This window comes from Artemia franciscana, chromosome 8, assembly GCF_032884065.1.
Source record: "Artemia franciscana chromosome 8, ASM3288406v1, whole genome shotgun sequence".
Classification (NCBI taxonomy): domain Eukaryota; kingdom Metazoa; phylum Arthropoda; class Branchiopoda; order Anostraca; family Artemiidae; genus Artemia; species Artemia franciscana.
In genome coordinates this window covers 13,652,124-13,678,975 of record NC_088870.1, presented here as the reverse complement: position 1 = coordinate 13,678,975, position 26,852 = coordinate 13,652,124, and the positions used below count along the sequence as shown (strand labels likewise).

Sequence of the window (26,852 nt, the reverse complement as noted above, 5' to 3'; positions counted from 1 at the left end):
GGGATAAAAATCAAACTTTAGTCTAAAGAGCAAGGCATTGACGACAGGGCGAACCCCCTCATACACGTAGTAAAAATATACAAATATAGAAGTTCTTAACGTAAGTTAATTCGTAAGGTACGTATGTTTATTACTAACAAAACCATTGATACAAAAAAAAAAATCAAGTTGCATTTTTAAGTAGCCAAAAATTGGAGGGCAACTAGGCCTCTTCCCCACCATTTTTTTAAACAAATCGTCTATTCACAACTATGAGAGCCATTTAGCAAAAAAAAAAAAATATACAAATTTTATTTTAGTCACTCATGTGAGGTAAGCCAGAATCAAAACATGCATTAATTCAAAAACGTTCAGAAATTAAATAAAGTTAATTTAACTGCAAGTAAGGAGCAACATTAAAACTTAAAACGAACATAAATTATTCCGTATATCAAAGAACTTCTCCCCTCCGCAACGCCTCGCTCTTTGCAATCAAGTTTTTTTTATTGTTTTAAAAAGTAGAGTTGTGACAAAGAGTCTAACTTTAGCATAAGGAGCAAGGCGATTCGGAGGGGAGAACCCCTTCCATATACAGAATAATTTCTGTTCGTTTTAAGTTTCAACATCGCTCCTTACTTGCATTTAAAAAAAACTTGTTTTTATTTAGTTTTTTTTTCACAAGGAAGATAAGCAAATGGCCACTTCAAAACATATATCTCCCTAAACATTTCAAAGAAGTTCACTAAATATTTTTGAGAGTGTACCTAAAATTGAGGGCCCATCCACTTTACGACAAAATGGTGACTGAATTTGAAACTTTTGCAGATGTCATCTATTGCTAAGGTGTTGTTGTCCAATTTCTTTGAGACTGTTTTGCAAGATGACAAGGTTGTTTTTTTAGGACTGTCCCAAGTACGGCTATTCTCTTCTAAATTTAAGCCTAATACAAAAGCTAAAACTGTTTGCTATTTAAACTTCTCATGTTTTCCTAAATAATTTTCTTTTAGGCTGTGGCTCAGAAAAGATTGGAAACTAGTCAATTTTACAATTTTTGATATGATGCCCAGTTTTTGATATGATATTTGAGGGTCAATTCCCTTGGGACTAATCGACTTATTAAGTACAAAGATTCAATTTTATTAATATTTTTCTTGGTGAGATATCTGCGTTAGCTATGTCGGAGAAATTAGTTTGGAGTGCAATATTGAATTTTTTATCATGTTAAAAAAGCTAGAAATAAGAGTGATGAGATAAGCTGTAAAGCTTGCAACTTTTTTATGAAGCATGATATAATTAAAGCTAAGGAGATACTGTGGTCTTTGGCTGACACCAATTGACACCAATAGTGTCAATTAAAAAAAGTACCAAAGCCAATATTAACGAAATGTTAAAGGTACTTGAATTTCGTGAGCAATGTAATGTTGAGCTGCCAGTCTTTGTGATAGTCGAACCTGATGAAGCCCCTACCTGTCCTGTTGAGACAGCAGCAGTAATCGCCAGAAAAGTTAAAGAGGTTTGTAATAAGCTTGACAATTTCATGAATAAGGATCTCCCATCACCTTGATTGTTCCTACAGCTACTGAAACAAAGCCCTCATGAGTAATGGTACTCAAGAATTTGCCCTCTGACCTAACAGTCAGATTTGAGGACACTTTTTCCAAAAAAAAAATTGTCAAAGTTCAGGACAGAAAAGATAATTGGCAAGTCGTTACAGCTAGCAAGGCCAATGCAGAAGCTTTTGCCAGGGTCTTTCGGAACAGCAATATATCTCTTTCTGTAATAATCAGGAACCTATTTCACCTCGGTATTGCTCAATTTGTTCCCAACAATATAAATGATGAACTTTGTGCACTGATTCCACAACGTGTCAGTTCAAGACAGATTGGCAACACCCACTTGATTTGATTAAAGTTTGAAACCAAAGTTGACCTTAAGAATGCCATAAAAATCTTCCGAAGTAGCTGACTATCGCACCCTCCCAGTGAGATGTTTCAAGTGTCAAGCTTATGGGCATCAATCCAGCAGCTATAAAAATGAAGCTATTTGCACAGTTTGCAGTGACCATGGTCATTCAAGGTCCAAAACATCTCCTTGTCAAGGGCTCAAGAAATGTACATTGTGCAAATCACAGGATCATCCAAGTCATAGCTTCAAATGTCCAGTTCCCCTTTAAGGACTTTTAAGTAAAGTTAAGTCAGCATAATGGCATGAGCCTCAAGTCTCTTATTATGGAATATCAATGACAAAATGGTTGACAAAGGCCTAGCCCTCTCTGAACTTTTAAGTAGACCTATACATGAAATAATGTTTCTTAAGGGAAAATCTAAATTCTAGTTTAGTGACATCTTGCTATCTCGCAAAGGGGTTAGGTTACGAAAATGAAACTTTCAGGGATGGGTCTACAGGCTCGAGTATATCCCATGAGTTATTTTGAAGTGCCCTGAAATTTACCTACATGACGGGTCCCAGACCTATTGAAATTTTGACAGAACATTTTACCTTAATTTTCAGTTACCAGTTGCTTTTTCTCTACCTTTAGTTCTGAAAATGCAATTCCTGTTATTTGAGAAGAATTCTGAGCCATATCAATGAATTTTTTTTTTAATTAGGAAACGTATTTACATATCTTTAAAACCAAAGTTGTGAAGCTGAAAACAACTTTGTTGTACTTCATTCAAGCAGAAGATCTATTTTGAAAGGTTTCACTTTTATAACACACATATTTTTAGAGGTCATCAAAGGTCAGGACCCTCTAGAGGGAGAGGGAGTGGAGATAGGTACTTCTAAATACCTTCCCAGGACAAACTTTAGCCTGTAGACCCATCCCTGAAAGATTCATTTTCCTAACCAAACCCCTTTCCGAGATAGCAAGAAGTCACTAAACTAGAATTTTACCTTTTTTTTTGTTCCAAGATGTGAGGGTTTTAATTTCACAAAATTTTGCTCAATTGCATCCTACTGGTTTTTTACCCTTCATAGAATAAGAAGTGAGAATTGTTTTCTTAACATAATTCTCTCTCTTCAACTAGCTCTCTAGGGAAATACCAAAATATTTTGGGTAAAATTCTAGTTTAGTGACTACTTGCTATCTCAGAAGGGGGTTAGGAAAACGAAACTTTCAGGGATGGGTCTACAGGCTAAAGTTTGTCCTAGGAAAGTATTTTGAAGTACCAATTCCTGTTGTTTGAGTAGAATTTTGAGCCATATCAACATTTTTTTTCAAAATTTAGGAAATGTATTTTCATATCTTTAAGACCTTGTAAATTGGGATTGAGCAGTTTTGAAGCTGAAAACAATTTTGTTGTACTTCATTCAAGCACAAGATCTATTTTCCAAGGTTTCGATTTTATAACGCACATATTTTTAACGGTCATCAAAGGTCAGGACCCTCTAGAGGGAGTGGAGGTATGTACTTCAAAATACCTTCCCGGGACATGGTCTACAACCGATTTTTTTTTAGTTTCTTTGAACCTAGCGTGACGCAGGAAAAAAAAAAAACAAGTGATGGAATACAGTGGAAATATATAATTGAGCTATATAATTTCAAAGCAGGGGGAGGGGTAAAGTATTTGGACAGAGTGATGTTAGAAAACAATTCTTTTTTTTTACTTTATAATATACAGAATAATTGTACCTTAACACACTTGGCATGCAGACCTGCTATACTTTACTACCCCCCCCCCCCCCAAAGTATAAATATATAGCCCAAATTTGTCTCTAAAGTATCATATTTTCATCTTGTTTTGTGATATTTCATTAGAATTAATAAATTTCATTCAATACAGATCACAAACTCAATGAAAACCAGTTCTAATTAGCTTCTATACACATAGGCACCATAATGAACAAGTACCAAGAAAGATTTTGGCAATATATTATTCAACCATGTCTTGGACTTCAAGCCCACTAAATATGTATATATCACAGGTGCATATTGCAGATGTTTTAAGGATAGCCAGACACAAGCCTTTTGCTTAAATTAAAATAGGCCTACTATAAACATCTGAACCTAGTCTACCCAGTAAAGATGTTGGGACTTTTCCATTGTTGTTCTTTGTTTAAATTTTAACATATTTTAATTTAATTTTATATTTATTTATTTTGCTGAAGACAGCTTAGATATATTATTTATCCTAAATATTCATTTAGTTTTGTCGAAATCTGGCTGTTAAAAAAAAACAAGAAAAAAGGTAAAATTCTAGTTAATTGACTTCTCGCTATCTCGGAAAAGGTTTAGGTTAGGAAAAAGAAACTTTCAGGCATGGGTCTACAGGCTAAAGTATGTCCCAGGAAGATATTTTAAAGTACCCATCTCCACTCCTTCTCCCTCTAGAGGGGGCCCTGAAATTTGCCTACATGACAGGTCTATACTTATTGAAATTTGAGTCAACATCATTTGGTTTTGATATACAGTCAATGTATATAAGCATATATGAATCACATTTTTGTCAGGAGCCCAAACAAAATAAAAATGAAGGCAAAAAGAAAACCTAATCATATTAGTTAAATCCGTGTTTTATCAAGTTTCATTATCTTCCCTCAATTCTTTATGTTAGCTTACTTGACAAAAAGACTGAATTGAACTGAAATAGTGTTCCATGGAGGCTATTTTACTAAAGATGGTAAAATTCTAGTTAATGACTTCTAGCTAAAAGCAGTTAGGTTAGGAAAATGAAACTTTTGGGGATGGGTCTACAGGCTATAGTATATCCTGGGAAGGTATTTTGAAGTACCCACCTCCACTCCCTCCCCCTCTATAGGGCCCTGAAATTCGCCTAAATGACATTTCAATACCTATTGAAATTTTGACAAAACAATATTTTATCTTAATTTTATGTGAACAGTTACTTTTACTCTGCCTTTAATTCTGACAATGCAATTCCTGTTATTTGAATAAAACAGCCTAAGCAATAGCCTATCAATGTTTTCCTAAATTTAGGAAATGTATTTGAAAATATTTCATTTTTAAGAGCTCAAAAAGTGCTTAAATATGAATTTTTGGTCAATGTTGGTATTACCTGAACAATTGTTTTGTGTCATGAAACTATTGTTAATAGATGCATTTTTAACATCTTTCCTCTTGCAAAACTACCGCAAACTCACCGTTATGGAGTTATTCCAGCCAAAATATTCTTATATTTATACATATAAAATTGCAATCATTTCCATTTTTGTTGATTATATATTTGAAATTGCAGATCTATAATAGTTTAGAAACAAATTTGGGCTATATATTTGCACATTAGGGGAGGGAAACAGCATTATTAAATATGTTAACTAACCATTGCTGTATTTAATATATGCTATACTTTACCCCCCCCCCCCTAATGTGCAAATATATAATAACTCCATAATGGTGAGTTCGCAGTAGCTTTGCAAGTGAGAAGAGATGTTCAAAAAGTCAAGATGCATATATTAACAACAGTTTCATGACCCAAAACAATTTTTCAGGTAATACCAACATTCACTGAATCAAACAGTTTGTGGTAATGAACTGTAGTAAGGAGCGACCTGGCTCAATAGTAACCAAAACTCTAAAAAATGGAATTTGATATCAAGTTACATCAAAAGAATTGCATCTTAATGCTGATTTTAAACATACAAGTTTCATCAAGATCAGTTATACCCATCAAAAGTTACACGAGCCTGAGAAAATTTACCTTATTTTAGAAAATAGGGGGAAACATCCCCTAAAAGTCATATAATCTTAACGAAAATCACACCATCAGGTTCAGCGTATCAGAGAACCATGTTGTAGAAGTTTCAAGCTCCCATCTACAAAAGTGTGGAATTTTGCATTTTTTTGCCAGAAGACAGATCACGGATGTGTTTACCCGTGTATTTGATGCCAATTTGGTTTCAGTGGTAAGATATGTAGGGGACTTTTTATTTTAAGATCCTTACAATTATTTTAAGATCCTTACAATTTAAAATAAAATTTGACAAAATTTTGTCCCAAAATAGTTAATGGCACCGCGCTGGCTGAATATTGGCGTTAGGCTAAACCTCATTATGAATAGGTCTTACCGTGTTAAACAGTGAATATTTTATCGTTAATGGTGTGGTTTATAGCTGTGGTAAATATATATATGCCTAAACCGTGAATATCTTGGGTTTCAAATTAGAAGTTATTTCCAAAGATCAATGAACTTGAATTTATTTTACTCCTGTGAATTACTCGAAACTAGGGAATTGTCCTGACTCCGACCGACACATGTAGTTTTCAAATTATCTGCAGACCATCTCAGATTTGAGAAACTTTAGTTACGTCACTGCATAAGGGCCTAAACACAGATTATCAATTCTTGAGATACATCAAAGGAAGAATGAAAAAGATATATTAAACAAAGTAAGAGGACACAGCAAAACTAAATTTCAAAAGTCGAATATAATGCCGACTAAGATGAATTTCAAATAAAATTCAGAAGCACATATTATGAACTCACATAAACTTATAGGAACTACATTTCAAATCGCTTACAAACAATACACCCTTAAAAAATAACAAACTAGAGACGCTATTTAGGGATGGGGGACATCCACGATTGTCGGACATTTTTCATTTCAGCAGGATGCAATTCAGTCTGAAATCTTTTAAATCGCTAGCGACAAAACTATTACATCCTTTTTTTAAATATCATTTAACTGGATCACAAAATTAAGACAATAAGGGATGCCTGATTTTAGTGTGTAATAAGTCTCATACAGTTATGATGTATGGCAGGAAAGTAGGCTGAAGTTGTGGAAGGATGAGCTGACAACAAAACTAGTTCAAAAGGCTTATGATTTTTCCAAAATTCCAATAATTCACTTGTTTTGCTGTTTTCAGGAGAGAGATACCCCCATTGTCCAACGGCTATGCTAATGGCTTACCACTGCCAGTCGAGGCCATTTACATCGAGCACAGAAATTTTTTGGGGTGCAAAATTTCAAATAATTATTTTGCGATTTTGAAATTTATTTTCTGCTATACAAAGTAGATGGCATAGTTGACAGTAGGCTAAGCATAAGCAAATTAAATCCGAAATTTTAAGTTTTTTCATATGTTCATCGCCATTTCTTGAAAATTGAAGTAAGTATACCAAATTTAAGCTATTTCAAATTGAAGATCAAGTAAAAAGTAAGTAGATCAAATTAAAGAATTGGAAACAAACAATTTGGACCAAGATTTTGTCCTGGCGCAAGGGAGGTTGGAGCCATCCCAGCCCCACCCCCCAAAAAAAACTACAGACAAGCGTGATGACGGATTAAATGGTGAATATAATAGTTTTCATAGGTATATTAAAGCCACGGTTTTAGAGGGCTAGGTCAGGACTAGGTAACAAATACTATCTTTAAGCAATGGACAAATTGCAAAAACTAACAGCCCTCTCCCTAAGGACTGTGGGGGGTCTTGTCATCCCCAGAGGTATTTCTATTGGTCCTTTCAATTATGATGAATCAAATAGCTATCCCAGAGTTTCATTAGTATATCTATTGGGGAAAGAAAGAATCAATCTCAAAATCTTCTAAGACCCTTGGTTTGATCATTTTGTATCCTAAAAATTTAATATAATTATCTTTATTTCAGATGGATCTTCCGCCAGATCGGATGATTGAGAAAATGGTTAATCTTTCAACGATAGATGCTAAAAACAACGAAAAACCATTTGTTATTGTTGTTACCTGTTCAATGTTGTATAATCATCGTTATAATATAATTCCACTTCAAAGTATGATTGAGAGGAAATTGATTAAGGCGATTATATTCATACCGTGGCATGTTCTTGATGAGGTTGAAGATCACGGAAAAGAAAATCCCTTTACCCGAAAAATTATAAATTATATAATGGAGGTGCTGGAAAACAAGAAGACAGGGATGTTTTTTCAGACAGCCGAAGAGGCAGAAAAATCCAAGAGTTTATTTGCGTCACATTTCGATGAAACCCTGTATAAAAACCCCAGTGTTTATAAAACCCTGAACTGTTGTCTTCATTGGAAACAAAGAGGATATGATGTCGCTCTTTTCACAGATGATAATGAGCTCTTGAATAAAGCTCAAATTTTTTTCGTTGAAAGCCTTTTCAAGGATATGTGATATGGGCCAAAAAATATTTGATCTAGCAATGACACCGACAAGACTGTCTTCATTTAACATGCAAAATAAAACAGAAGAGAAAACAAGTGCATCATTTTTGTCCCTTTTTGAAACAGTTATGAAAACTATTTTCAAAATTTGTGGTTCTTATTCTGAAACTGTTGGACTTAAATATGGGAATGAAAAACTGTCCCAGTGCCTATATCAGAAACAAAGAAGAAAATTTCGTCCATAGCACTTAAGACTGAAGAACTTACTAAGATCGTTACTGAATTAGAAATAAATGATGAATTTAGTGCTGCTGAGTTCTTAATATTTCTTATAAATTTTTCAGTTTTATTTTTTCATGAAAAAATGTCCTATTTTTCAGTTTTTACAGTCACTTACACTTGATACTGGAAAGTTGACTCCAGATCCCCCCCCTCGTGGATTTAGCTTTGCCCCTCTCCCGAAGGATTTTGACGAAATTACGCCACAAGCTTAAACATCACCAAACAGTGTTTTCTCGCAATAATTGGCTTATACAAAATTTACAACAATTAAACATTGCTTATGTCAAAAAACAAAACAAACTATTACAACTAGCAAAATATCAAGTCTTGGATAGCACTTCGGATACATTTTCGACAGAATCAGTGATGAAGACATCCTGTTTCTCCTAGATTTTTCATCCCCCTCCCATCACTATTTTGGACTACAGTATAGCCTACCTTTTTTGGGGATATTTTTATTGAAAAATCTCTTTTTAGTGTTTTCATTAAAAATAACAACGAAGAATTTACCACCCCACAGATATGACAAAATACATTCGTCCCACGCCCCTAAATTTCCGTAGATCACTGATTAGTCTTCAAGGACGACTTGAGCGGTTTTACCCTCTTACCCCTGTAAAACAAGAATTACATTAACTACACTCTTTCAAGTTATAAATTGCTTAAAAAGGCATCAATACTGCATCGAGATGCCATTCTAATTGAAACCATATTTCATTGAGGACAAAACAACACTTTCAAATTCTTCTCCCCATCTACCAATAGTTGACGTCCCATCGAGCAAATCGTCCCATCAACCAAACACAAACACTGTAGAGACAGTTTCTCAGCACCTTCTGGATTGATTTACTACAAATAATCAAGGCAAAAAGAAATATTAAGAACTCGGCAGCACTGAATTCATCATATATTTCTAATTTAGTAATGATCTTAGCAAGTTCTTCAGTCTTAAGTGCTATGGACGGAATTTTCTTCCTTGTTTCTGATATAGGCACTAGGAGAGAGTTTTTCATTCCCATATTTAAGTCCAACAGTTTCAGAATAAGAACAACAAATTTTGAAAATAGTTTTCATAACTGTTTCAAAAAGGGATAAAAATGATGCACTTGTTTTGTCTTCTGTTTTATTTTCCATATTAAATGAAGACAGTCTTGTCGGTGTCATTACTAGATCAAATATTTTTTGGCCCATTATCACATATCCTTGAAAGGGGTTTTAACGAAAAAATTTGAGCTTTATTCAAGAGCTCATTATCATTAGTAAAAAGAGCGACATCATATCCTCTGTTTCCAATGAATACAACAGTTCAGGGTTTTATAAACACTGGGGTTTTTATACAGGGTTTCATCAAAATGTGACGCAAATAAACTCTTGGATTTTTCTGCCTCTTCGGCTGTCTGAAAAAACATCCCTGTCTTCTTGTTTTCCAGCACCTCCATTATATAATTTATAATTTTTCGGGTAAAGGGATTTTCTTTTCCGTGATCTTCAACCTCATCAAGAACATGCCACGGTATGAATACAATCGCCTTAATCAATTTCCTCTCAATCATACTTTGAAGTGGAATTATATTATAACGATGATTATACAACATTGAACAGGCAACAACAATAACAAATGGTTTTTCGTTGTTTTTAGCATCTACCGTTGAAAGATTAACCGCTCTCAATCATTCAATCTGGCGGAAGATCCATCTGAAATAAAGATAATTATATTAAATTTTTAGGATACAAAATGTTTACGACAGAAACTATACAATTTAGTTTGGTTATGAAAAATGGGTCTAGACATATACCCCTCCACTGGCAAAAAATTCCCTCCACACACAAAACGGAGCAGCCAAAAATAAAGTACAAAATAGGTACTTCAAAATGTCAATCAGATCTCCTAAGGGGCAACAAAGGGACTCGATATGAAAAACAGTTTTAGGATATAGACTGGTTGGTTTCCAATCACTTTTGACGAATAAGAAAATTCAAATATACAATCAACAAAAATGGAAATGATTGCAATTCTATATGTATAAATACAAGAATATTTGGGCTGGAATAACTCCATAATGGTGAGTTTGTGGTAGTTTTGCAAGAGAAAAGATGTCCAAAAAGTCAAAATGAATCTATTAAAAATAGTTTCATGACCCAAAACAATTGTTCAGTTAATACCAACATGGACCAAAAATTCATATTTAAGCACTTTTTGAGATCTTAAAAATGACAAACTTTCAAATGCATTTCCTAAATTTAGAAAAACATTGATAGGCTATTGCTTTGGCTATTCTATGCAAATAACAGGAATTGCATTGTCAGAATTAAAGGCAGAGTCAAAGTAACTGGTAACAGAAAATTAAGGTAAAAATGTTGTTTAGTCAAAATTTCAATAGGTATTGATATGTCATAGGCAAATTTCAGGGCCCTATAGAGGGGGAGGTAGTAGAGGTGGGTACTTCAAAATACCTTCCCAAGATAAACTTTAGCCTGTAGACCCATCCCCAAAAGTTTCATTTTCCTAACCTAACTGCTTTTTAGCAAGAATTCATTAGCTAGAATTTTACCATCTTTAGTAAAATAGCCTCCATGTAACACTAATTCAGTTCAATTCAGTCTTTTTGTCAAGTAAGCTAACTTAAAGAATTGAAGGAAGATAATGAACCTTGATAAAACACAAATTTAACTAATATGATTAGGTTTTCTATTTGCCTACATTTCTATTTTGTTTGGGTTCCTGTGACAAAAATGCGATTCATATAGACTTAATACACTGACTGTAATCTCAAAACCAAATTCAGAATTAAAAATTCTGAATTAGAATAAATCATTTACCATATGTTAATCTGCAAGTCACTCATATTATTTTGTAAATGCTATGTCTGGTTTGGTTTTATTTTTGGTAAAATTCTAGTTAATTGAATTCCTGGTATCTCAGAAAGAGTTTAGGTTAGGAAAATGAAACTTTCAGGGATGAATCTACAGACTAAAGTATGTTCCAGGAAGGTATTTTGAAGCAACTACCTCCACTCTTTCTCCCTCTAGAGGGCCCTCACCTTTGATGATCTTTAAAAATGTGTGTTAGAAAAGTGAAACCTTACAAAATAGATCTTCTGCTTAATTTAACTAAACAAAATTGTTTTCAGATTTGTACCTGCTCAATTCCATTTTATAAGTTTTTAAAGATATGCAAATACATTTCCTAAATTTTGAAGAAAAAAAACATTGATATGGCTCAAAATTCTACTCCAATAACAGGAATTGCATTTTCAGAACTAAAGGCAGAGATAAAGCAACTAGTAAATGAAAATTAAGGTAAAATGTTGTTTTGTCAAAATTTCAATAGGTATAGACTTGTCATATAGACAAATTTCAGGGCCCTCTGGAGGGAGAAGTGGAGGTGGGTAATTTAAAATATCTTCCTGGGACATACTTTAGCAGGTAGACCCATCCCTGAAAGTTTCATTTACCTAATCTAAACCCTTTCCGAGATAGCGAGAAGTCAATTAACTAGAATTTTACCTTTTTCTTGTTTTTTTAAACAGTGAGATTTCAACAAAAAATATTTTGGATCTATATCTAAGCTGTCTTCAGCAAAACAAATAAATATAATATTAAATTTACATTAAAATATGTTAAAATTTAAACAAAGAACAATAATGGAAAAGTCCCAACATCTTTACTGAGTAGACTAGGTTCAGATGTTTATAGTAGGCCTATTTTAATTTAAGCGAAAAGCTTGTCTCTGGCTATCCTTAAAATATCGGCAATATGCACCTATGATATATACATATTTAGTGGGCTTGAAGTCCAAGACAAATGGGTGAATAAAAATGTTGCCAAAACCTTTCTTAGTAGTGGTTCATTATGGAGTCTATGTGTATAGAAGCTAATTAGAACTGGTTTTCGTTGAGTTTGTGATCTGTATTGAATGAAATTTATTAATTCTAATGAAATATCACAAAACAAGATGAAAATATGATACTTTATAGAGACAAATTTGGGCTATATGTTGGTACTTCAGGAAGGAGGTAGTAAAGTATAGCAGGTCTGCATGCCAAGTGTGTTAAGGTACAATTATTCTGTATATTATAAAGTAAAAAAAATAGAATTGTTTTCTAACATCACACTGTCCAAATGCTTTATCCCTCCCCCTGCTTTGAAATTAGCTCAATTGTATATTCCCAGTGTATTCCATCACTTGTCTTTTTATAACTATATATATCGTTATATATCGATTTATATATATATCGTTTTATAACTTTTTATAAGTTATAACTATTTTTACGTTTCCTCTTCTATTTCTTATAAATAACAGTTGTAACCCTTTACTGTTATTAAAACAACTTGAAGAGGTTCTCCATTTACGCTCAGTCTAACTGTGTTTTTTGTTTCCTCTTAACTTCCTTAAAAATAACAGTTATAATTTTTACTGCTGTTGGAGCAACTACGAAGAGATGTTCTATTTACGCTCGGTCTAACTGTGTTTTTTCGTTTCCTCTTCACTTTCTTAAAAATAACAGTTGTAACCTTTACTGTTGTTGAAACAACCTGAAGAGGTACTCCATTTACGCTCGGTCTAAGTGTGTTTTTTTTCCTTTCCATTTTCTTAAAAATAATAGTAGTAATTTTTACTGTTGGTGGATTATAAGGAGCTTTTCGTTGTTCTACCCTATATTCCAAAATTGATGGAAAAACTGAAAAGAATCCTTAAAAACATCAACTTAATGCTCACCTTTAAAAATACAAATATGATACAGAGCTTTTTCAAAAGCAGCAAAGATATAACCAGCCCCATTCTGAGTAGTAGTGTTTATAGAATTCCCTGTTCTTTTGGCCGTTTTTATAGTGGAAGAACCTAACAGCAAATAGGGGAGAGGTTATCGGAACATAGGTCCTTAATCGACAAGGGCTTGGGGCTACGCTAAAGGCTATCCACACCACTTCATTTTATTTTGCAAGACCTCTATTATTGCCACCGTTAAAGATCTCATGCAAATTTTTAGGGAGGCAGTTGACATAAAAAGCACATACACCGAAAGGTAACTCTCAATAATGACACCGGATAAACTTAAGTCCCATTTATGATGAAATTATTAATTGTGATTGTTTTCAGACATTCACAAAATAATGCTGTGCAATCAAATAGAATCTCTGATAATTATCTAACTGGAAGGCGATTAGCCTCTAAGAGTGCTTTACGTAAGATGAAATTGAGAAATGCCATATAAACTTGTTATTTTTTCTGTTACCCTTTCACCGTTACTAAGAAAGGGTCATTCTATTTTAGTGTAGTGTTTTGTTTTAAGGTTTTTTTTTTTTTATATTTTTATCAGTTTTATTTGCACTGAAGACGGTCAAACAGAAGTCTTGACCAAAATATTTGCGTAACTTTTCACTGGCTGTTTATTGTCCTTTCTTCGCGATTTTATGCTTTAGGCTATATTAAAATTCCTGCTAGATCCGCCAAACGGAAGTGAAACATTTTAAAGATTTGACTTTAAAAGAGGACGTTAAAAACACGACTCAATCCAAGTTTCTTGGGGGGGGGGACATTTATTAGTTGAAACGAAAAGCCACTTCCATTATCGCTTGTACAGCATTTTGGTAAGTCTTTCACTCTACGTAATGTGTTCTTTTGAATTTTCTAAGAACACTACTACCATTGACAACTCCTCGCAAAACCAAACCGTCTGAGGCCAACACGGTTACGCACGATTCTCCTCCATCCCAATCTAATTAAAGATTCTTTCTTTAGACCCTCCCAAGAAGTTCCATTTGCCCTAAATCTTTCCTACGACCTCACATCACCCAATCCCATTTGAAGACAACCTGATTTTCATTTAGCCCTAGATGGTAGGCCGACAAGGACAATCTTTGGCAATCTGTCATCCTTCATCTACAGAACATGTCCTAGCGATCTCAGCTTTTCTCTCACTATAGCCCTAGAGAGCAGATCCACATTTTGAGTACAGCTATGAGACGGCTAGTCAAATAGCAATAATAAAAACGAGCCAGAGACAACCCAGTTCTGTATGAGAACCTGGAGAAATCTGGGGGGAAAACATGAGAAGTGTCGGATGATTTGACCCCAACTGCGCATTTCACTCCCGGTCAAAGGCAGAGAATCAGGAGATGGATACCTGCACGACATGGAGTATTGGTCGACATGCAAAAAATTTTCCAAGCTCATCAGAAGGCTTAATTTTACCTGAAATTTCTGGTAAAAATTTCTGAAGGGGCAGCACTCCCCCCCCCCCCAAGAAATTGCCTAGTAGTACTCATGATACCCATTCCGATTTTCTAACTTTTGTATTGATAAGCAAATGAATTTAAAAAAAAAATAGTAAAAAGGAGGTGTCATCCCGCATCGCTCATTTTACCGGCCTAATCCGAGAATGTTCCCCAGAATGAAGGTAGATTATAGAGATTAATTTCTACCCCCTCCCCCAAAGCTTCTTCTTAGATATATCTGAAGGTTCATGGAGTTCGAATATTTTTCCTTAAAAAGAACTTTTGAGGCTTTAGGCACACTCGCCCCCCCCCACCAAAAATAGATCTACCAACCAAAGAGATCCGGTAGATATACAAGGCGTGTTTTTTAATTAAGGTCCGTTTGAACCATAGTACACAACGAAAGATAATTTCAAAAAATGCAATTTATTTTTAGAAAGTCCATACTTTACGTTATTTTTCGACATAGTTACCAAGTTCTTCGAATCACTTACCACACCTCTCAACTAATTTTAAAGTAGCCTTTACAAGAACTTACCCCCGGCTCCAATAGCAAAGAGATCACGGCTGTTTTCGCGTTATCGTCATCTTTTTAACGGTTTCCACTGAGGTGGCAACCGGTTGAACTGGAGACGAAACATTAATTTCGCATACCCCACCCGAATCGAGGCAACACAACATGGGATAGAAACACACAGAATTATGGAGTTATTCTAGCCCAAATATTCTTGTATTTATACATATAGAATTGCAATCACTTCCATTTTTGTTGATTGTATATTTGAAATTTCAAATCTATATTAGTTTAGAAACAAATTTGGGCTTTGTGTTAACACATTAAGGGGGTGGGGGTAAAACATAGCATATATTAAATATGTAAACTAACCATTGCTTTATTTAATATATGCTATACTTTACCCCCCCCCCTAATGTGCAAATATATAATAACTCCATAATGGTGAGTTCACAGAAGGCTAGTTTTGCAAGAGAAGAGATGTTCAAAGAGTCAAAATGCATCTATTAACAATAGTTTCATGACCAAAACAACTGTTCAGGTAACACCAACATTCACTGAATTTTCCAATAGAAGTGACTAGGCCTATTGTCTTGAATCTGATCACGCTATCAGATTCAGCGTATCAGAGAACCCTACTGTAGAAGTTTCAAGCTCCTATATACAAATATGTGGAATTTTATACTTTTTGCCAGAAGACAGATCATGGATGTGTATTTGTTTTTTTCAGGGGTGATCATATTGACCCAATGGTCCTGAAATGTCGCAAGAGGGTTTATTCTAACGGAAATTGTAAGTTCTTGTGCCCTTTAAATGACCAAAAAATGGGAGGGCACCTAGGCCCCCTCCCATTCCCTCCCCCCCAAAGTCACGGGAAAGGATTCACGTGAAGGGGGTGCAAGATTTTTTAGCATTATTTAAAAAAATTGGAAAATGAATAAAAACAATTTTCCCCTGGCAAAACTTAGTAGCATTAAAACTAAAAACGAAAACAAAATATTACGTATATAAGGGGATTCGTCTCCTCCACAATACCTTGCTCTTTAGGCCAAGATATTTTTAGTATTTTCAACTATTTATTCTACAGCCTTGGTGATTCAGAGGTCATTCTTAAAGATTTGGGATAAAAATCAAACTTATAGTCTAAAGAGCGAGGCATTGACGACAGGGCGAACCCCCTCATACACGTAGTAAAAATATACAAATATAGAAGTTCTTAACGTAAGTTAATTCGTAAGATACGTATGTTTATTACTAACAAAAACATTGATACAAAAAAATCAAGTTGCATTTTTAAGTAGCAAAAATTGGAGGGCAACTAGGCCTCTTCCCCACCCTTTTTTTTTATACAAATCGTCTATTCACAACTATGAGAGCCATTTAGCAAAAAAAAAATATGCAAATTACATTGTAGTCATTCATGTGTGGTGAGCCAAAATCAAAACATACATTAATTCAAAAACATTCCGAAATTAAATAAGTTTTTTTTAACTGCATGTAAGGAGCAACGTTAAAACTTAAAACGAACATAAATTATTTCGTATATGAAAGAACATCTCCCCTCTGCAACGCCTCGCTCTTTGCAATCAAAGTTTTTTTTTTATTGTTTTAAAAAGTAGAGTTGTGACAGAGTCTAACTTTAGCATAAGGAGCGAGGCGATTCGGAGGGGAGAACCCCTTTCATATACAGAATAATTTCTGTTCGTTTTAAGTTTCAACGTCGCTCCTTACTTGCATTTAAAAAAAAAACTTGTTGTTTTTATTTAGTTTTTTTTTCACAAGGAAGATAAGAAAATGGCCACTTCAAAACATATATCTCCCTAAACATTTCAAAGAAGTTCACAAAATATTTTTGAGAGTGTACCTAAAATTGAGGGCCCATCCACTACGACGAAATGGTGACTTTGAAACTTTTGCAGATGTCATCTATTGCTAAGGTGTTGTTGTCCAATTTCTTTGAGATTGTTTTGCAAGATGACAAGGTTGCTTTTTAGGACTGTCCCAAGTATGGCTATTCTCTTCTAAATTTAAGCCTAATACAAAAGCTAAAACTGTTAGCTATTTAAACTTCTCACGTTTTCCTATATAATTTTCTTTTAGGCTAGAAAAGAAAGGCTCAGAAAAGATTGGAAACTAGTCACTTTTACAATTTTTGATATGATGCCCAGTTTTTGATAAGATATTTGAGGATCAATTCCCTTGAGACTAATCGACTTATTAAGTACAAAGATTCAATTTTACTAATATTTTTCTTGGTGAGATATACAAATATAGAAGTTCTTAACGTAAGTTAATTCGTAAGGCACGTATATTTATTACTAACAAAAACATTGATACAAAAAAAAATCAAGTTGCATTTTTAAGTAGCCAAAAATTCGAGGGCAACTAGGCCTCTTCCCCACCCTTTTTTTATACAAATCGTCTATTCACAACTATGAGAGCCATTTAGCAAAAAAAAAATATGCAAATTACATTGTAGTCATTCATGTGTGGTGAGCCAAAATCAAAACATACATTAATTCAAAAACGTTCCGAAATTAAATAAGTTTTTTTAACTGCATGTAAGGAGCAACATTAAAACTTAAAACGACCATAAATTATTCCGTATATGAAAGAACATCTCCCCTCTGAGCTATGTCTCCCACCCCCTTGATTGTTCCTACAGCTCATGAGTAATGGTACTCAAGAATTTGCCCTCTGACCTAACAGTCAGATTTGAGGACACTTTTTGCAAAAAAAAATTGTCAAAGTTCAGGACAGAAGAGATAATTGGCAAATCGTTACAGCTAGCAAGGCCAATGCAGAAACTTTTGCCAGGGTCTTTCGTAACAGCAATATATCTATTACTGTAATAATCAGGAACCTATTTCACCTCGGTATTGCTCAATTTGTTCCCAACAATATAAATGATGAACTTGGTGCACTGATTCCACAATGTGTCAGTTCAAAACAGATTGACAACACCCACTTGATTTGATTAAAGTTTGAAACCAAAGTTGACCTTAAGAATGCCATAATAATCCTCCAAAGTAGCTGAATATCTCACCCTCCCAGTGAGATGTTTCAAGTGTCAAGCTTATGGGCATCAATCCAGAAGCTATAAAAATGAAGCTATTTGCACAGTTTGCAGTGACCATGGTCATTCAAGGTCCAAAACATCTCCTTGTTAAGGGCTCAAGAGATGTACATAGTGCAAATCACAGGAACATCCAAGTTATAGCTTCAAATGTCCAGTTCCCCTTTAAGGACTTTTAGGTAAAGTTAAGTCAGCAAAATGGCATGAGCCTTAAGTCTCTTATTATGGAATATCAATGACAAAATGCTTGACAAAGGCCTAGCCCTCTCTGAATTTTTAAATAGACCTATACATGAAATAATGTTTCTTAAGGGAGGATCTAAATTCTAGTTTAGTGACATCTCGCTATCTCGCAAAGGGGTTAGGTTACGAAAATGAAACTTTCAGAGATGGGTCTACAGGCTCAAGTATATCCCATGAGGTATTTTGAAGTGCCCTGAAATTTACCTACATGACAGGTCCCAGACCTATTGAAATTGTGAAGGTCCCAGACCTATTGAAATTTTGACAAAACATTTTACCTTAATTTTCAGTTACCAGTTGCTTTTTCTCTACCTTTAGTTCTGAAAATGCAATTCCTGTTATTTGAGAAGAATTCTGAGCCATATCATTGGATTTTCTTTTTAATTTAGGAAATGTATTTACATATCTTTAAAACCAAAGTTGTGAAGCTGAAAACAACTTTGTTGTACTTCATTCAAGCAGAAGATCTGTTTTGAAAGGTTTCACTTTTATAACACATATATTTTTCGAGGTCATCAAAGGTCAGGACCCTCTAGAGGGAGAGGGAGTGGAGGTAGGTACGTCAAAATACCTTCCCAGGACAAACTTTAGCCTGCAGACCCATCCCTGAAAGTTTCGTTTTCCTAACCAAACCCCTTTCCGATATAGCAAAGAAGTCATTAAACTAGAATTTTACTTTTCTTGTTTCAAGATATGAGGGTTTTAATTTCACAAAATTTTGCTGAATTGGATCCTGCTGGTTTTTACTTTCCATAGAATAAGAAGTGACAATTGTTTTCTTAACATGATTCTTTCTGTCCAATTAGCTCTAGGGAAATACTAAAATATTTTGGGTAAAAGTCTAGTTTAGTGACTACTTGCTATCTCAGAAAGGAGTTAGGTTAGGGAAACAAAACTTTCAGGGATGTGTCTACAGGCTAAACTATGTCCTAAGTATTTTGAAGTACCAATTCCTGTTATTTGAGTAGAATTTTGAACCATATCAACGTTTTTTTCAAAATTTAATATTTGCATATACCAAGACCTTGTAAATTGGAATTGAGCAAAGTTTTGAAGCTGAAAACAATTTTGTTGTACTTCATTCAAGCACAAGATCTATTTTCCAAGGTTTCGATTTTATAACACATTTTTAAAGGTCATCCAAGGTCAGGACCCTCTAGAGGGAGAGGGAGTGGAGGTAGGTACTTCAAAATACCTTCCGGGACATAGTCTACAACCAATTTTTTTTAGTTTTTTCCAACCTAGCGTGACACAGGAAAAAGACAAGTGATGGAATACACTGGAAATATATAATTCAGCAAATTTCAAAGCAGTGGGAGGGGTAAAGCATTTGGACAGTGTGATGTTAGAAAACAATTCTTTTTTTTTTACTTTATAATATACAGAATATTTGTACCTTAACACACCTGGCATGCAGACCTGCTATAATTTACAACCCCCCCCCCCCCTGAAGTACAAACATATAGCCCAAATTTGTCGCTTAGTATCATATTTTCATCTTGTTTTGTGATATTTCATTAGAATTAATAAATTTCATCCACAGATCACAAACTCAATGAAAACCAGTTCTAATTAGCTTCTATACACATAGGCACCATAATGAACAAGTACCAAGAAAGGTTTTGGCAATATATTATTCACCCATTTGTCTTGGACTTCAAGCCCACTAAATATGTATATATCATGGGTGCATGTTATCATAGGTATGACAAATATGTGGAAATTTATACTTTTTGCCAGAAGACAGATCATGGATGTGTATTTGTTTTTTTCAGGGGTGATCATTGACCCAATGGTCCTGGAATCCCGCGAGAGGGTTCATTCTAACGAAAAATGTAATTCTTGTGCCCTTTAAGTGACCAAAAAATGACAGGGCACCTAGGCCCCCACCCATGTACATTTTACCCCCAAAGTCACCGGATTAAAATTTCAAGATAGACGTTCTGCTCAGCTTACATGAGAGGATCTTTTTATAGAGGAATTTATCACGAGGGAAAAGAATTCGCGTGAAGGTGGCGCAAGATTTTTTAGCATTATTTAAAAAAAAATTGAAAATGAATAAAAACAATTTTCCCCTGGCAGAACTTACTAGCAGTAAAACTAAAAACGAAAACAAAATATTACGTATACAAGGGGATTCGTCTCCTCCACAATACCTTGCTCTTTAGGCCAAGATATTTTTAGTATTTTCAACTATTTATTCTACAGCCTTGGTGATTCAGAGGTCATTCTTAAAGATTTGGGATAAAAATCAAACTTATAGTCTAAAGAGCGAGGCATTGACGACAGGGCGAACCCGCTCATACACGTAGTAAAAATATACAAATATAGAAGTTCTTAACTTAAGTTAATTCATAACGCACGTATGTTTATTACTAACAATAACATTGATACAAAAAAAAAATCAAGTTGCATTTTTAAGTAGCCAAAAATTCGAGGGCAACTAGGCCTCTTCCCCACCCTTTTTTTATACAAATCGTCTATTCACAACTATGAGAGCCATTTAGCAAAAAAAAATATGCAAATTACATTGTAGTCATTCATGTGTGGTGAGCCAAAATCAAAACATACATTAATTCAAAAACGTTCCGAAATTAAATAAAAGTTTTTTTTAACTGCATGTAAGGAGCAACAATAAAACTTAAAACGAACATAAATTATTCCGTATGTGAAAGAACATCTCCCCTCTGCAACGCCTCGCTCTTTGCAATCAAAGTTTTTTTTATTAACTTTATAACACACATATTTTTAGAGGTCATCAAAGATCAGGACCCTCTAAAGGGAGAGGGAGTGGAGGTAGGTATGTCAAAATACCTTCCCAGGACAAACTTTAGCCTGTAGACCCATCCCTGAAAGTTTCGTTTTCCTAACCAAACCCCTTTCCGAAATAGCAAGAAGTCATTAAACTAGAATTTTACTTTTCTTGTTCCAAGTGTTTTAATTTCACAAAATTTTGCTCAATCGGATCCTGCTGGTTTTTACTTTCCATAGAATAAGAAGTGAGAATTGTTTTCTTAACATGATTCTTTCTGTTCAATTAGCTCTCTAAATACCAAAATATTTTGGGTAAAAGTCTAGTTTAGTGACAACTTACTATCTCAGAAAGGAGTTAGGTTAGGGAAACAAAACTTTCAGGGATGTGTCTACAGGTTAAACTATGTCAAAAGTATTTTGAAGTACCAATTCCTGTTATTTGAGTAGAATTTTGAACCATATCAACGTTTTTTTTTCAAAATTTAATATTTGCATATACCAAGACCTTGTAAATTGGAATTGAGCGAAGTTTTGAAGCTGAAAACAATTTTGTTGTACTTCATTCAAGCACAAGATCTATTTTCCAAGGTTTCGATTTTATAACACATATTTTTAAAGGTCATCAAAGGTCAGGACCCTCTAGAAAGAGTGGAGGTAGGTACTTTAAAATACCTTCCGGGACATAGTCTACAACCAATTTTTTTTTTAGTTTTTTCCAACCTACCGTGACACAGGACAAAGACAAGTGATGGAATACACTGGAAATATATAATTCAGCTAATTTCAAAGCAGGGGGAGGGGTAAAGCATTTGGACAGTGTGATGTTAGAAAACAATTCTATTTTTTTTTTTTTGCTTTATAATATACAGAATATTTGTACCTTAACACACCTGGCATGCAGACCTGCTATAATTTACAACCCCCCCCCCTGAAGTACAAACATATAGCCCAAATTTGTCTCTTAGTATCATATTTTCATCTTGTTTTGTGATATTTCATTAGAATTAATAAATTTCATTCAAAACAGATCACAAACTCAATGAAAACCAGTTCTAATTGGCTTCTATACACATGGGCACCATAATGAACAAGTACCAAGAAAGGTTTTGGCAATATATTATTCACCCATTTGTCTTGGACTTCAAGCCCACTAAATATGTATATACCATAGGTGCATATTGCCGATATTTTAAGGATAGCCAGACACAAGCGTTTCGCTTAAATTAGAATAGGTCTACTATAAATATCAGAACCTCTACTCAGTAAAGATGTTGGGACTTTTCCATTATTGTTCTTTGTTTAAATTTTAACATATTTTAATGTAAATTTAATTTTATATTTATTTATTTTGCTAAAGACAGCTTAGATATAGATCCAAAACATTCATTGAGTTTTGTTGAAATCTCACTGTTTAAAAAAAAACAAGAAAAAAGGTAAAATTCTAGTTAATTGACTTTTCACTATCTTGGAAAGGGTTTAGATTAGGAAAATAAAATTTTCGGGGATGGGTCTACAGGGTAAAGAAGGTCCCAGGAAGATATTTTAAAGTACCCACCTCCACTCCTCCCTCTAGAGGGCCCTGAAATTTGCCTATATGACAGGTCTATACCTATTGAAATTTTGACAAAACAAAATTTTACCTTAATTTTAATTTACTAGTTGCTTTTTCTCTGGCTTTAGTTCTGAAAATGCAATTCCTGTTATTGGAGTAGAATTTTGAGCCATATGAATGTTTTTTTTTCAAAATTTAGGAAATCTTTAAAACCTTATAAAATAGAGTTGAGCAGGTACAAAGCTGAAAACAATTTTGTTGTAGTTCAATGAAGCAGAAGTTCTATTTTGCAAGGTTTCACTTTAATAACACACACTTTTAAAGGTCATCAAATGTGAGGGCCCTCTAGAGGGAGAAGAGTGGAGGTGGTTGTTTCAAAATACCTTCCTAGGACATTTGGACACCATTTGGCTTTGATATACAGTCAATGTATATTAAATATATGATCATATCAATGTATGAATCACATTTTTGTCAGAGGAACCCAAACAAAATAAAAATGTAGGCAAATAGAAAACCTAATCATATTAGTTGAATCCATGTTTTATCAAGATTCATTATCTTCCTCAATTCTTTAAGTTAGCTTACTTGACAAAAAGACTGAATTGAACTGAATTAGTGTTCCATGGAGGCTATTTTACTAAAAATGGTAAAATTCTAGCTAATGACTTCTTGCTAAAAGCAGTTAGGTAAGGACAATGAAGCTTTTGGGGGTGGGTCTAAGCTAAAGTATATCTTGGGAAGGTATTTTGAAGTACCCACCTCCACTCCCTCCCCCTATATAGGGCCCTGAAATTTGCCTACATGACAATTTGATACCTATTGAAATTTTGACAAAACAACATTTTACCTTAATTTTCTGTTACCAGTTACTTTTACTCTGCCTTTATTTTTGACAATGCAATTCCTGTTATTTGAGTAGAACAGCCTAAGCAATAGCCTATCAATGTTTTTCTAAATTTAGGAAATGTATTTGAAAGTTTGTCATTTTTAAGAGCTCAAAGTGCTTAAATATGGATTTTTGGTCATGAAACTATTGTTAATAGATGCATTTTGACTTTTTGAACATCTTTTCTCTTGCAAAACTACCACAAACTCACCATTATGGAGTTATTCCAGCCCAAATATTCTTGTATTTATACATATAGAATTGCAATCATTTCCATTTTTGTTGATTGTATATTTGAAATTGCAAATCTATAACAGTTTAGAAACAAATTTGGGCTATGTATTTGCTCATTAGGGGTGGGGGTGGGGTAAAACATAGCATATATTAAATATGTAAACTAACCATTGCAGTATTTAATATATGCTAAGCTTTACCCCATTGTTCAGGTAACACCAATATTCACCAAATTTTCCAATAGAAGTGAATTGGCCTATTTCATTTGTAAAAAGTATAAAGAAAGGTATTGAGTGGTATTTTCACTTTATTGGTAAGTCAATAATATGGACAGTCATATATTTACTGAATTATACCCAATAAAAGTCTTCAGCTTCACAACATTGCTGAATCTCAATTTACAAGGATTCAAGGATCTTTTAATACATTTCTTAAATTTATAGAAAAAAAATTAATATGGCTTAAAATTCTACTCAAATAACAGGATTTGCATTTTCAGAACTAAAACTAAAGAAAATGAAAGTGATGAGTAAAAATTAAGACAGAATGCTGTTTTGTCAAAATTTCAATAGGTTTAGACCTGTCAAGTAGCCTAGACAGATTCCCATAGCTTAGAAATTGGAAGAAGGTCAAAACAGGAACTTCAAACCTTCTAAAAGAATAATTTTGGTCCTGGATTCATTGGGTTAGCCCACTGCAAGTTTTGTGTTCCTAATTAATCCCTTCTCTAGATAGCAAAAAGTAGCCTAACTAGAATTTTACCCAAATTTAAATAGCCTTAAAAATCAAATGGTTGTTTATATTTGATGTAATTTTGCACTAGGCTATTAATATCGATCCTATAAATCCTCAAATTAATGGGATTGTAGCCTAATAGCTTGGTATCATCTTACAAGGTTGTGTTTAGGCCTTGGAATCAGTCCTGAAAATTTTAATTACCAAACTCAGTAAAATTCTAATTAATTGACTTCTTACAATCTTGGAAAGGGTTTAGGTTAGGAAAATGAAACTTTCAGGGATGGGTCTACAGGCTAAAGTATGTCCCAGAAGGTATTTTAAAGTTTCTAACTAGTCATTCTCCCTCTAGAGGGCCCTGAAATTTGCCTACATGACAGATCTATACTTATTGAAATTTTGACAAAACAACATTTTACCTTAATTTGCAGTTACTAGTTGCTTTTTCTCTGCCTTTAGTTCTGAAAATGCAATTCCTGTTACTTGAGTAGAATTTTGAGCCATATCAATGTTTTTTTTAAAAAATTTAGGAAATGTATTGGTAAAATTCTAATCCATTGACTTTTTGCTATGCACCTTCCCAGGACATACTTAAGTCTGTAGACCCATCCCTGGAAGTTTCATTTTCCTAACCTAAACACTTTTTTAGATAGCAAGAGGTCAAGTAACTAGAATTTTACCCCAAACTCGAACTAGGCTACTGCCCCTAAAATCAAGAAGCCCCTAAAAAAAATTTTATCGAATATAAGTAGGCCCAAGTTAAGACACCTGTCGTCAAGAACATCTTCTAAGCCCTAGAAACGAGGAGAGAAGATACACAAGCATAGAACTTGTTAACATCCTCAAGTTAATGGGAATTATATGTCCTAGTTTCATTCCTGAAAGCCTGCCACATTCTCTTTTAGCGTTAGACCAACCCTGAAGATATTTGTCAACTCCAAATACAATGGTGAAAAGCCAAGGCTTAAGCATCTAGTATGCTTCTAAACTAGTTGAAATTTTGGAGAAGTTCAAACTCGACATTTAACTAAGTGTGATGATGAATGACGAGAAAATATTTCGAAAGATAAATGGAGTTTAATTTATTAAAACTTTTATAGGAGACGAAAATAAAGACTATAACCACGATTAGGATTAATATATACAAAATCATTACCTTGATTCTTTCAGAAGTTTTATCCGCTGACGCTGCTACAAAAGTGATGAAAGAGAGATAACAAAATTAAGAATTATTTATGAAACAAAATTAAAAAAATAATAATTTTATTTTTGAAAAAACCACCATTTAAAGATTTTTGGAATCATTTTTAATATTTATACTAATTTTAATAAATCTAAAATAATGATTATTATTAACGACCATAGAATAATGATGACAGAGTCAAAGACAGATATTGGAACAGTTGTTTCACCTTGCTATTCCGCAGCAGTAAATTACGAGCCAATTAACGTAAAAAATTGATTTTGATAGTTTCCTCGAAAAAATTTTGTCAATTAATAATCAGTCACAGATTTCATATAAACAGTTATGATAAGCCTACTTATTAAATACAAACCACTAAAAAAAAAAGCCTGACTAGCTGTTAAAAACCCCAGTCACATTGGTTTACGTGAGTTTTTAAAAGAACTTACAAAATTTCCTCGCATTTTTGTGATAATTTCACTTGATCAGTCATAGACTACTCCCTGATGCTAGCTGGCCCTAATAAACCATCTGATGAGAATAAGCTGGGTACAAAATGATAAAGCTGTTTCGATATAAAGGAAGGATTTTGTTCTTATATAAGCTCTTTCCTTTCTTCCTATTTTGCTTGTTTGGCCTCATAGTGCATTCAGGTAGACCTTTCACGTGTTTTCCCAATCAGAACCGAGAATGCAGACCCAGAACCGAGGTGCAGGGTGGTGACCTTGAGGTGTGACGTGACGTACCTCGAGGAAATTACAGCCTAGTGAACGACCTGGCATTACACCATATTTTGAATTGTGGATAATCCTTCTGATTTTATTTGTTTGGTGGGCTGTTCAGATAGGATAACTTCTTTCTAGCTATATTATTGATCATGGGCTACCTCCCCTTTGTAGTATATTATTTTCGGCCATGAATATATAAAGGATTGGAGGTAATAGGCTTGAAATTGTTCAAGACAACAGACATTGTTCTGTATATAAAAGGTGTTGTCCCCTTCGCAACGCCTCGCTTTTTACGCTAGTTTGACTCTTTCTCACAGCTCTACTTTTTAAAACGATAAAAAAACTTTAGTATAAAGAGCGAGGTGTTGCGGAGGGAAGAAACCCTCTCACATACGGA

General features: G+C 34.0%; 2 long non-coding RNA genes across 2 annotated transcripts in view; both read right to left on the bottom strand.

Moving 5' to 3' along the window:
* LOC136030014 (uncharacterized) overlaps positions 1 to 26,852 on the bottom strand; it is a 56,561-nt gene that overhangs the window by 8,673 nt on the left and 21,036 nt on the right. The gene's annotated exons all lie outside the window — the stretch shown is intronic.
* On the bottom strand, positions 6,120 to 25,745 carry LOC136030015 (uncharacterized). Its single transcript, XR_010618168.1, has 2 exons — positions 25,701 to 25,745; positions 6,120 to 10,023 (listed from the first exon to the last, which is right to left on the bottom strand). It is a non-coding gene; the product is annotated as an uncharacterized LOC136030015 (long non-coding RNA).